Below are 13,881 nucleotides of genomic sequence, written 5' to 3' on the forward strand. Positions count from 1 at the left end.
GAGGCCGGGGCGGAGCCAGGACTGGGAATCCCCGCTCAGTCCGGCCGGTTGTAGGGGGAGGGGGAGGACCGGGCGTGTGTGTGGGCGTTGCGGGCCTCTGCGCAGGCGCCGACCCACTCCCCTTGGCCGGGCGCGCGCCCGCGGCGGGTTCCATCCCGGCGGGCGGAGGGGGGCGCGTGCACGAGCGAGCGGCCGTGACGTGCGCCGCTCTACGCCCGCCGTCACGGGTCTGTGTGTAGTGGCGGCCGGGCTGCCTGCCCTCAGCGGCGGCGCCTGACGAGGGTGCTGCGGCCGCTGGGCGCAGCGTTCGAGGGGCGCACGGCCCGCGGCGGCAACGACGAGGACGAGTAGTGCGCTTGTCCACGGAGTCGCCACTCCCGCCTCTTCTACGGTCTCTGGCAACGCGGGCCCGCGGCTTCCTCCTTTCCTGTCCAGCTCCCCGCGGGCCTCGGGGTTGCAGCAGCGAGAAGCATCGAGGAGCCCCAGGAGGACCTGGCCGGCCGTGAGGATTCACGCGCTTGCCACCCCATTCGGCCTGGGCTTCATGTGAAAGAGGGACGGGCCTGGCTCCCCGGCCCGTGCCGGACTCCTCGCGCGCCCCCCCGGCCCCGGGGGGCCCAGCGGCCGCCCCCGACCGGGCCGCGGTGACAGGCCGCGAGGGGGTGGAGGGGCGGGTTCGGCGGGGGCGGCCCCTCCTTAGGCCTGCGGCTCTCTACGTCCCTGCGGAACAGCCGGTACGTGCGTGTGTGCGTGTGTGTGTGTGTGTGTGTGTGTGTGTGTGTCGGGGCTGAGAAGGGGCTGGCGGCGGCCTAAGCGCCGCTCCGGGTCGGAGGTTTCGATGGTGATTGCCTGGGTCCGGGAGGGTGGACCTTGGGCCCCCTGCAACCGGTTCTGAAGCCCAGGTCAGCGAGAAGTAGGCTGCTGGGCTGTGTTAGTGTCAGACACGTACCCTGCAGAGATTTTAGAAGGAATGATGCAGTTGGTTTTGGGATGAAGCAGAAATGATTTAAGGTTTTTCCCTTTTCTCTTTACGGAATATTTAGGTAGCACTTACGGTGCTGTTAGTCTGTGCCCGGCAGTTGTCGTGATTATCTGTCTTCAGCTTCCCAGCCCAATGGAGTGGGTATATTGCCCCATTTTACAGCTGAAATCTTTGAGGCTCAGAGAAATTAAGGCGTTTGTCCAAGGTCATGAAGCTAGTAATCCAGGAAGACTTGGTTCGAATATGCGGATGGCTTTTTGTAAGACTATTTCTCGCCTTGCAAAAATAAATACGTGAAGAAAATGAGACTAACTGGGCAGTTTCTTTAATGGGGAAAATTCTAAACACATAGGCAGTTACAGTTTATTTTTTCCTAACATAGGCTCTTCGTTGTCTTTTGCCAAATCATTTCTTTGGCTTTAAAAATAAAAAGATGGTTTCAGATACCTTTACTTTCTATGTACTAGTACTGTACAGCAAAAATTTACTGTCTTACAAAAAAGAAATACACTTGGTGAAACGGCATAGATCTTGAAAAGTTACAAGTTGACTTTTGTAGTTTGTCCTTGATGGCTAAAGGGAACTCACAGTGGGTTATTTGCTTGAGATTCCCTTGTTGCAAAATTTGTTGCTGGATTATGAGGCAATTTAGTGATTCGTGCATTGTCTTATGCAATATTTTATAGTTCGATGTGAAATTTTAATGTGTAGAATGTCGTAGAAAGTTTGATGGTGTGATTCTCTTTCATTTATATGGAGTGCTACTTACCAGTGTTTGTAAACTAACTGAAAATTCTCATTTTAGCATGGGTTTTTTTTTTTTTTTTTTTAAACTATGGTCAGGGGAAAAAAAGAGCCAGAGCTCTGTACAGAAAAACAGTTGATACATTCCATTGAGTAATTGAAGCTTTATGCATAATTGCAAATGTTTAAGAAGTCTATTGATGCCCAATTATACTAGTCTGTTATTTTCCTAGTATATTGTCAGGTTGAAGAAAATTTGTGGCCTTGCAGTCTCTGTAAAGAAAAGAAATTACAAAGTTAACATGTTGCTGCTTTACAGATTGATTTGTTGTTTGGTTAAAACATAAACATACGTTGAATCATTTTAGAATGGTTATCTATGTGCCTGTTTTGAGAAACTAGCTGTTAAAGGCTTATCTTAAATAATTGAATTGCATTAGAGACTGAATCTTTTAAGTAATGTTTTAAGTGGAGCTTTTGTTTCTCGTTTACTTTATTAGTACCCAAGCGGTAAACTAATAGGTGCTGTATTAAAATAAAGTCATGTTTGATACTCCACATTTCCTACAGCGTTGGTTTCAGGTTGATTTGCTCTTTCCCTGTAGAATTGTAGCTATTTGCCCCACCTCCCACTTTTTATTATCAAACAATTTCAAGCATACAGAAAATTTGGTAATAGTAAACCACTTGTATGATGACCCTCTAAACATTTGTTGATATCTTGCCATATTTGGTTTATCTATAAGTACATGTACAGGCATACCCTAGAGAGATTGTGGCTTTTGGTTCCAGACCACCGCAATAAAGCAAATGAAGTGAGTCACACAAATTTTTTAGTTTCACATTGCATATAAAGTTATGTTTGCAATATACTATAGTCTATTGTGTGCAATGGCATTATGTCTAAAAGAAATGTATACTTTAATTAAAAATTATTTATTGCTAAAAATTGCTAAAGAACATTACGCCTTTAGAGAGTTGTAATCTTTTTGCTGGTGGAGGGTCTTGCCTCCATGTTGATGGCCGCTGACTAGTAAGTAAGGGTGGTTGATAAGGGTGGTTGTTGAAGTTTGGGATGACTGAGGCAATTTCTTAAAATAAGACATTAGTGAAGTTTGCTGCATCAATGGACTCTTCCTTTCATGAAAGATTTCACTCTAGCATGTGATGTTGTTTGTTACCACTTCAATAATAATCACAGTATCTTCATTGGGAGTAGATTCCATCTCAAGAAGCTACTTTCTGGCCAGGCCGAATGGGGTCACGCTTATAATCCCAGCAGTTTGGGAGGCTGTGGCAGGAGGATTGCTTGCACCAAGCAATTCAAGAACAGCCTTGGCAACATGGCAAAAACCCATTAAAAAAATACAAAAGTTGGCCGGGTACGGTGGCTCACGCCTATAATCCCAGCACTTTGGGAGGCCGAGGTGGGTGGATCACAAGGTCAAGAGATTGAGACCATCTGGTCAACACGGAGAAACCCCGTCTTTACTAAAAATACAAAAATTAGCTGGGCATGGTGGCGCACACCTGTAGTCCCAGCTACTCAGGAGGCTGAGGCAGGAGAATTGCTTGAACCCAGGAGGTGGAGTTGCAGTGAGCTGAGATCGCGCCATTGCACTCCAGCCTTGGTAACAAGAGTGAAACTCTGTCTCAAAAAAAAAAAAAACAAACCCACAAAAGTTAGCTGCTTGTGGTAGTTTGGGAAGCTGAAGCAGGAGGATTGCTTGTGCCAGGGAGGTCAGGGCTGCAGTGAGCTGTGACACTGCACTCTAGCCTGGGCAACAGAGCAAGACCCTGTCTCCAAAAAAAAAAAAAGCGACTTTGTTTCCTCATCCATAAGAAGCAACTTCTTATCCGTTCAAGTTTTAGCTCCACTTCCAATTGTAGTTCTTTTGCTGTTTTCATCACATCTGCAGTTACTTCTTCCACTGAAGTCTTGAACCCCTCAAAGTCATCCATGAGGGCTGGAATCAGCTTCTTTCAAATTCCCGTCAATGTTGATGTTTTGACCTCCTCCCATGAATCATCAGTGTTCTTAATAGCATCTAGAATTATGAATCCTTTCCAGAAGGGTTTCAATTTACTTTGCTCAGATCTATCAGAAGAATCTGATCACTCTCTATGGTAGTTAAGCCTTATAAAATATATTTCTTTTTTTCTCTTTTTTTAGCTTCACAGTGCATACAAAGTTATGTTTACAATATACTGTAGTCTATTAAAGTATGCAATGACATTCTTAAAATAATATATATAACTAAAATTTTTCATTGCCAAAAAATGCTAAAAGAACATCTGAACCTGGCTCAGACTAGCCTAGTTTTTTATTTTCATTTTTAGAGTTAGCATCTCACTATGCTGCTGAGGCTGTTTGCAAACTCTTGGCCTCATATGGCCCTCCCACCTTGGCCTCCCAAAGTGTTGAGATTATAGGCATGAACCACTGTGCCTAGCTGTATTTCTTGATAAGACTTGATGAAAGTATCCAGATTGGGAAGGTCAAAATACCCCTGTTCCCTGATGACATGATCTTACTCATATTTAGAAAAACCTAAAGATGCCACCAAAAACCTCTTAAATTTGACAATTCAGTACAGTGTCAATACAAAATCAGTGTACCAAAACGAGGAGCATTTCTGTACACTAATAATCCAATTGAAAACCAAATCAATAAAGCAATCTTTAAAAAAAGAAAAAATCCACCTAGAAATGTATTTAACCAAGGAAGTGACAGATCTATGTAAGAAGAACTACAGAGCATTAAGGTAACGAATTCTAGGTGACACAGACAAATGGAAAAACATCCCATGCTCATTGATTGGAAGAACCAGTTTTCACAAAATGGCTATACAACTTGATATGGTTTGGATATTTGTCCCCTTTAAATCTCATGTTGAAATGTAACCCCCAGAGGGACCTGGAGGGACCTGGAGGGACCTGGAGGGAAGTGACTGGATCATGGGGGTGAGTCCCTCATGATTAGCTCAGTGCCATCCCCTTGGTGATGAACAAGTTAATGTGAAATCTGGTTGTGTGTGGCATCTTTCCACTCTCTCTCTTGCTCCTGCTCTTGCCAAGTGATGTCCTTGCTCCCACTTTGCCTTCTGTCATGAGTAAAAGCTCTCTGAGGCCTCACTAGGGGCCAAGCAGGTGCCAGCAGCATGCTTCCTGTACAGCCTGCTGAACCATTTAAACCACTTTTTCTTTATAAATTACCTGGCCCAATGTATTTCTTTAGAGCAATGCAAGAATGGCCTAATACACTACCCAAAACAATCTATGGATTATCAAATTACCAACATCATCTGGGTGCAGTGATTTACGCCTGTAATCTCAGCACTTTGGGAGGCCAAGGCAGGCGGATCACCAGAGGTCAGGAGTTTGAGACCAGCCTGGTCAACATGGTGAAACCCTGTCTTTACTAAAAATACAAAAATTAGCAGGATGTGGTGGCAGTAGTCCCAGGTACTTAGGAGGCTGAGGCAGGAGAATCACTTGAACCCGAGAAACAGGCTGCAGTGAGCCAGTATAGTGCTACTGAACTTCATCCTAGGCAACAGAATGAGACTCTGTGTCAAAAACAACCAACCAACCAACCAATATCATTCTTTACAGAATTAGCAAATACAATCCTAAAATTCATGTGAAACTAAAAAGCCCAAATAGCCAAAGCAATCCTAAGCAAAAGGAACAAAGCTGGAGGCACCACATTACCTGACTTTAAATTATACCACAAGGGTATAATAACCAAAACAGCATGGTACTGGTATAAAAACAGCCACATTAGTCAGTGGAATAGAATAGAGAACCAGGAAATAAAGCCACATATTTACAGATAACTGATCTTTAACAAAGATGACAAGAACACAGAATGGGGAAAAGATGCCTTCCTTAACTGTGGTGCTGGGAAAATTGGGTTACCACATGTCGAAGAATGAAACTGAACCCTTATGTCTCACCATATGTAAAAATCAACTCCAGTTGGATTAAGGACTTAAATGTAAGATGTGAAGTTATCAAACTACTAAAAGAAAACCTAGGGAAAACTTCTGGCCATTGGTCTAGGCAAAGAAGTTGTGACTAAAACCTCAAAAGCACAGGCAACAAAAACAAAAAAAGACAAATGGGACTTAGTTCAGCTAAAAAGCTTCTGTACAGCAAAAGAAATATTAGAGTCAACAGACAGCCTGCAAAGTGGGAGAAAGTATTTGCAGACTATACATACAATGGGGACTAACATTCAGAATTTACAAGGAACTCAACTAAAAAATTAATGATAAATAAAATCATAATTCCATTAAAACATGGGCAAAGGACATGAAGAGACATTTTTCGTTTTCTTTTATTTTTTTAGATGGAGTCTCACTCTGTTGCCCAAGCTGGAGTGCAGTGGTGTGATCTCGTCTTACTGCAACCTCCATCTCCCTGGTTCAGCCTCCCAAGTAGCTGGGATTACAGGTGCATGCCACCATGCTTGGCTAATTTTTTTGTATTTTTAGTAGAGATGGGGTTTCACCACATTGGCCAGGGGTGGGTAATGAGAAATTACTTAATGGGTATAATGTACTTTATTTGGGTGATAGATACCCTAAAAGCTCTAACTTCACCACTACACAGTCTATGCATGTAACAGAATTATACTTGTACCCAATAAATTTATATGAATCCAAATGGAAATAATTTTTTAACAGATCAGAACAGTAGGTGTGCTGGGTGGCTACTGGAATGTCACTGTTCCTGGACTTTAAAATATGCATTTGTACACACACACAAAGACTTGAAAGTTGAAGTGACTCCTTAATCTATGGACTGCAATATGAATGTTGTGTTAGCAGGCATGAAAACATTAATTTTATACATCTTCATCAGAGCTCTTGGGTGACTAGGTGCATTGTCAATAAGCAAAAGGAATTCTTATTTCTTAGCAGTAGGTCTCAATAGTGGGCTTAAAATATTCATTAAAGCATGCTATAAACAGATATGCTCTCAGTCATCCAGTTTTTGTTGTTCGATTTCTACAGTACAAGCAGAGTAGATTCTGCATAACTTTTAAGGACCCTAATCTCAGAGTGGTAGAACACTGGGTTCAGCTTAAAGTCATCAGCTGCATTACCCTTAACAAGAGAATCAGGCCTGCCTTTGAAGCTTTGAAGCTAGGCATTGATTTCTATTCTCTAGCTATGAAAGTCCCAGATGCTGCCATCTTTTAATAGAAGGCTGTTCATTGCCACCAAAAAACTGCTGTTTAGTGTAGACACCTTCATCAGTTAGATCTTCTAGATAACTTGCTGCACCTTCCACATCAGTACTTTCTGCTTCACCTTGCACTTTTATGTTATGGAGTCCTTAAACTTCATGAACCATCCTCTGCCAGCTTCCAGCCTTTCTTCTGCAGTTTCCTTACTTCTCTCAGCTTTCATAAAATTGGAGAGCGTTAGGGCCTTGCTCTGGATTGGGCTTTGGTTTAAGGAAATGTTGTGGCTGGTTTGATCTTCTTTCCAGACTTAGTAAAACTTTCTCTGTTGACATGCCTTGCCTATGAATCTTAATCATTTCTAGCTTTTGATTTAAAGTGGGAGATGTGTGAGTCTTATTTTCACTTGAACACTTAGAGGCCAATATAAAGTTATTGATTGGCCTACTTTCAATATTTTTGTGTTTCACGTTAATAGGGAGACCCACGGAGAGGGAAAGAGGGGGATGAGAACTGGACGGTGGAGCAGTCAGAACACACCAACATTTATTCGATTCATTGCCTTATATTGGCATGGTTTGTGGCACCGCAAAATAGTAACATCACAAATACTGATCACAGATCACCATAGCAGATATGACAGTGAAAAAGGTTGAAATATTACAAGACTTAACTAAATATAATACACACAAAGTGAGCACAGAGTGCTTTGAAAAATGCTGCCAATAGACTTGCATGCTGCAGGGTTGCCACAAACTTTCAGTCTGTAAGAAAACACATTATTATCTGTGAAGCACAATAAAAATGAAACAGGGTGTACCTCTGCTGAAAGAAAAGAATTATCAACCTGGAATCCTAGACCCTGAAACTACATATTTCAAAAATGAAGGAGAAATAAACACTTTCAGATATTAAAAAAAAAAAAACAACTGAAGCAGAATAAAATGAAGCACAATAAAATGAGATATATTTTCAGCTGAACCATTTGAAATTAAGCTATAGCCATTATGACATTTTACCCCTAAACATGTCACATGCATCCCCTAAAGTTAAGGACATTTTCTTACATAGCCAAATGCCATTATTGTTACTTTTCTTAGGTATAATAATTGTTTAGTATACTCTAATATCCATATTTACATCTCATTCATACTGAATTTTCATTTTGGTTTGTACACGCACACGCACCAAATCAGGATCCCATCAAAGTTTATTCATTGCATTTAGTTAAGTCTTTCTGATGTCTTCTAATTTAGAGCAGCCTCACCTCTTCCCCCCTTTAAAAATGACAATGATTTTTTATAAGACAGTTTGTCTTATAAAGTGACTCATATTCTCGATTTGTCAGATTTTTTCCCCCCCCTCCTAAAATGTTGTTTAGCTTGTTCCTGTGAAGCTTAAACTAGGTTTAAAGGGTTGGTTAGTTTTAATTTAAACATCTGGGCAAGAATACCTAATAAGTGTATATATTTTATATGCCTCCCGTTAGGAGATGTACACTGTACAATACTGCTATTTGTGATGCTAAGTTGGATTGGTTGGTTGAGGGGAGTAAAGTGAGGTATATTTTCCCACTTCAGTCACTTATGTACTCTAAAGAAGGCATTTAAATTTTTCTTAGATAATATCTACTGCACAGGAATACCCAGAAATACAAAGGAAGAGTGGAACTACTAAAATACAATTTGGGAAAATTGTCTATTTTCTGATACAATGGCAGAAGCACTGGATTGAGAGTCAGAAGATTATTCTTACCATTAGTTGAAGTTCAAGAATTATAATTTTTTGAGCTGGGCTGTGTGGTGCATGCCTCAGCTAATCAGGAGGCTGAGGTGGGAGGATCCCTTGAGCACAGGAGTTGGATGATATCCTGGGCAACATAACAAGACCTTGTATCAAAAAGAATGATAAATTTTTAAACTTTACTGCATGTTCTTATTTCATTGTGATTGCATTAGTAAACATTATGAGTAAAGAATGAATTTCTGATAATGAGGTTTGTTGGTTACGTTTAGAAGTGAACCACATTTTTCTGAAGCCAGGTATAAGCAAATCAGGTATATGTAATACAAAGTGGAATTTATTTCTCAACTCACTAATTAACCAACATTTAGTAGGTGATCGTTTTAAAGAAGGTTTCATAATAGGATTTTCTTTAGTAGCACATTCTTTCATTAAAAATATGATTTAATTAATGAAACAGTTTACATGAAGTTGTAGTACACATCTCTTGTCAATCAGGATGAATCATACATAGGGTAATAAAAAATTTTTATTCTCAAAGTGTTGTGTGAGAGATCTCTATATAGCTATATCTACACACAGTTAACAAGAAATGTTAATTTTGTCTTTTGTCTTGGATATCCCTGGGATTTATTTGGAACATTGGTTGACTGTATTTCTCTCGGTAGTTAATCACATAGTTGCTTTGTAGTATCTCTTGTATTGTTGCCTTTATTGTTACTTAACTCTTAGGTTAAAGAGTTAGCTTAGGTCTTAACTCTTACTTTGTTGTTGTTGTTTATACCTTGTCTTCTCAACTGGTAGGAAGACAGGGATAGAATCTTTAGATTCCCTGCTGTAACTAGCGTATGGCTTTTCTTACAAGTGCTCAACAGTTACTTGTTTGTAGTACCATACATTTTAAAAGCACTCTGAGGTTTATAAACTGGAATTTTTTCTGAAGGTAATTTTTTTTCCCCATTTGTGTGGTTAGTCATTTAGTGTGGTCTTTAATGACAAATTAAGAGACTACTTTAAGATATTTTGTTAGTATTCTTTGGATCATTCTCAAATTAGGTCCCCTTATTGTCACTGAGAATGCTTCTAGAGCACTCTGTGCACACTTGCCTCTACCATTGTACTTGTCACATTGCACTATGGTCATCGCTGTGTCCTTCAGTAGTAAGTTAGCTCATCAAGGACAGAGGCAGTGTTTTGTTGGGTACTCCAGCACGTAGCACAGCAAGGATATCCTTTTGTAGTGCTGTAAGATGACTTAAAAGGTGATGCCTCCCAAAATCAATGATGATTTATAGAAGTTTTGTTTTGAGGCCGGGCGTGGTGGCTCAAGCCTGTAATCCCAGCACTTTGGGAGGCCGAGGCGGGTGGATCACGAGGTCAAGAGATCGAGACCATCCTGGTCAACATGGTGAAACCCCATCTCTACTACAGATACAAAAAATTAGCTGGGCATGGTGGTGCATGCCTGTAATCCCAGCTACTCAGGAGGCTGAGGCAGGAGAATTGTCCGAACCCTGGAGGCAGAGGTTGCGGTGAGCTGAGATTGCGCCATTGCACTCCAGCCTGGGTAACAAGAGCGAAACTCTGTCTCAAAAAAAAAAAAAAAAAAAAGAGGAAACAGAAGTTTTGTTTTGAAATTACTGTGTAATTCATTGAGTACCTACTATGTACCAGAGTGAGGATGGTATTTCCAGAAGGCCTTGAAGAGTCATCAACAGTTGAACTAAGTTAACAAACCTTATACATTAACTGACTGTGCTTATAATGTGTATTGAAAAAACTTAAAAATATAGAAAAGATAAAGAAAATAAAGGTATTGAATAGCTAAGACTATGAACTTGGGATTTAGATCTGAATGTGAGTCTCAGCTCCACTATTTAACCTTTCTAAGCCCCACTTCTCTGTAAAATTGAGGTATAATGTCTTATTCATAGGTTTTTTTTAATGAGGTTTAAATGAGGTAATATGTTTAGGACAATGCCTAGCATATAGTAAGTGTTCCAAAAAATTACCAGTTACTGTAAAAATCTCTCATAATTCACATAGATTGTCTCTATTTTGATGTACAAAGAAGCTCTCTAATGAGATTGGGAGGTAGGATTTATTAAATTTTAAAGTTATTAATATAAGGGGAATTAAAATGATACATTTTACCTTAAATATTTTGTTTTGTTTAAGAAAACATAGAGGCTGGGCACTGTGGCTCATGCCTGTAATCCCAACCCTTTGGGAGGCCAAGATGGGTGAATCGCTTGAGCCCAGGAGTTGGAGACCAGCCTAGGTATCTCTTCAAACAAAAATCAAAAAAATCAGCCAGGTACTGTGGCATACGCCAGTAGTTCCAGCTACGCCAAAGGCTGGTGGGAGGATTGCTTGAGCCTGAGATGTCAAGGCTACAGTGAGGAGTGATCATGCTGCTGCTTTCCATTCTGGGTAACAGAGCGAGACCCCATCTCAAAAACAGAAAAACCCAGAAAACAAACAAACAAAAATACATAGATGTAAAGCAGTCTGAATATGTGCTCCATCTAGAGATGTATGATTTTTCCTCCTAGACTTTTACAGTTGATTCACATATACCTGATTTAACAGTTTTTTCGTTAACTAGCTATTGAGTCTTTCTAAATATTTAGCTTCATTTTTATAGAAGCATCTCTTCATATTTACAGTTTCATTGATTTATATAATATTTAATCAGAATTTTATAACATACTATATGTTATAAACTGTAAATTGTGATAACTAGTACATAAATATAATTCCTGGTAAGTTGATGGTTTATAAGGTTTTTATAAACCAGTAGGTTTGATAAAAAGCTTAATTAGTGGTAAATGTTCAGTAATTTATTAGAATGGAGAGTGTTGGTTAATTTACCAATTTAGTTTCTTAAGGATGTTAGATAAGATAAAATAGTGTTGTCTTGCCTTCTAGTATCCCTGAGTATATGAAAGTATGATACAGATATTGGACGGGCACAGTGGTTTACACCTATAATCCCAGCACTTTGGGAGGCTGAGGCGGGCAGATCACAAGGTCAGGAGTTCAAGACCAGCCTGGCCAACATGACAAAACCTTGTCTTTACTGAACATACAAAAATTAGCTGGGCGTGGTGGCAAGTGCCTGTAATTGTAGCTGTTCAGAAGGCTGAGGCAGGAGAATCGCTTGAACCCACAAGTTGGAGGTTGTAGTGAGCCAAGATCGTGCCATTGCACTTCAGCCTGGGCCACAAGAGCAAGACTCCATCTCAAAAAAAAAGAATAAAGACAGTATTATACAGATATTTAAACAAAGGATTCAGCACTACATAATAATAACTCAGTTATGTTTCAGCTCTTTCAAGTTTTTAAAATTTGTACCTTTGGTTTATCTTTGTGTTCTGCTTCCTTGAGGACATGTAGTTTTTTAGATTTCCATTTTCCATGTCAGTCATCTTCTCTCAGTATCTTTGCATTCTAGTAAAGCTTCTTAGGTTTGACCTCTATAGCCACATCAGCAGTTCTTTTCTTTATACCCGCTAGTATCTATTAAAAATATTTTTTGTTTCACAGTTTCTGTTGTTTTTTGTTTTGAGACAAGGTCTCTCTGTGGTTCAGGCTGAAAGGCAGTGATGTGATCTCAGCTCACTGGCTCCTGGGCAAGTATTTTATTCTGCAGTTGAATCTGTATTATCTTGGCAGTCCTAGATTTCATTTATTTCCTTTTTCATGTTGTCTTTGTTTTGCACCTCAGCCTAGTCTCCCATTTGGCTTTCTCTTCCTGTTTATAACAACATGTCTTCTGGCATTGAGGATATCATACAATTTTTTACACATTTCCAAACTGTATCTTAGGAGGGAGGAGAAGCAATATTTGATTGTCTGCTATGTGCCAGAAAATTCACATTACCTTTTTAAACATCTTAATAACTATGGTATATCATACTTTCCTGATTTTACAGGTAAGGCTCAGAGTCACATAGTGCAGTTGGGATTTTGTGTGGCTCTTTCAGTTAGACCAAAGGTTTCTAACCTTCCTGCTGCCTCCACATTGCTCATATTCTCATTATATTCACCATTCTCTATGATAAATATATGTACTGGAATATATATTCTATGATGAATATGTACACTGGAATCTTCTTGGGGGTAGGGCCAATATACTTTAAAAAAAACCCACTTAAATTTAGATACTGTTCTCACCACACGTCTTTTATAATTGCTAAGTTAGAGTTCTGGTAAATATTTGGGTAAACTTGAATTATTTCTTTATTTGTATTACGTATCCTTTTCAGTGGGATGACAATAAACTTGTCTATTTTAAATAAATTCATACAAGTGGGTTCATTTTTCTGATCTCTAGGAGAAGGAAAAATATGGGAGCGTTTAATGTCCATAATTTATTTCAATTTCTTGAAATGAATAGAGTGAACATTGGGTATTTTCCATACAATTTCTTTCTTTTCTTTTCCCCTCCCTCCCTCCCTCACTCTCTTCCTCTGCCTCCTTCCCTCCCTCCCTCCCTCCCTCCCTCCTTCCTTCCTTCCTTCCTTCCTTCCTTCCTTTTTCCTTTTTTGAGGCAGGATCTCCCTGTATTATTCAGGCTGGAGTGCAGTGGCAGGATCATTGTTTACTGCAGCCTCGACTTCCCAGGCTCAAGCCATCCTCCCACCTCAGCTTCCTGAGTAGCTGGGACTACAAGCACACTTTTTACACCCAACTAATTTTTAAATTTTTGTAGCGACAGAGTCTCTATATTGCTCACACTGGTCTTGAACTCCTGGGCTCAAGTGATCCTCCTGCCTCAGCTTTCCAGAGTGCTGGGATTGTAGGCATGAGCCACCACACCCAGCATCAGCATGATATTTAACTAGTTGTAGACTTTCTATCATTCTGAGTAGGCTATGAACAAAAACCCCAATATCTCAGTGGCTTAAAACAACAAACGATGTATGTTTTGCTCATGCCATGTATTAACTGAGGGTCAGCTGGGGGCTCAGCTCAACATTTTTGCCATCCTTACTTTGGGTCCCACTTTGGGATCTCACTTGGGAGCAGCCATTGTATGGAACATTACTGGCTAATTAGGACAGAGGGAGAAGAGACTATATCAAACTACACTCTGGCTTTTAAAGCTTTTTACCTGGAAGAAACATTCACCACTTGCACCCACCAGCTCTGGCCAAAGGAAGATTCTTGGCTGTACTTGGGATATAAACAGGATGGGGAAATTCAGTCTTTC

General features: G+C 40.3%; 1 protein-coding gene across 1 annotated transcript in view; it reads left to right on the forward strand.

Moving 5' to 3' along the window:
• The first annotated feature begins 220 nt into the window (after positions 1-220).
• Positions 221-13,881, forward strand: part of MAP3K2 (mitogen-activated protein kinase kinase kinase 2) — a 72,933-nt gene continuing 59,272 nt past the window's right edge. The window contains exon 1 of the mRNA XM_035304164.3: positions 221-734. The gene's annotated coding sequence lies outside the window, so the exon portion shown is untranslated. The remainder of the gene's footprint in view (positions 735-13,881) is intronic.

The sequence above is a fragment of the Callithrix jacchus genome, chromosome 6 (genome assembly GCF_049354715.1).
Source record: "Callithrix jacchus isolate 240 chromosome 6, calJac240_pri, whole genome shotgun sequence".
NCBI classification, from domain to species: Eukaryota; Metazoa; Chordata; class Mammalia; order Primates; family Cebidae; genus Callithrix; species Callithrix jacchus.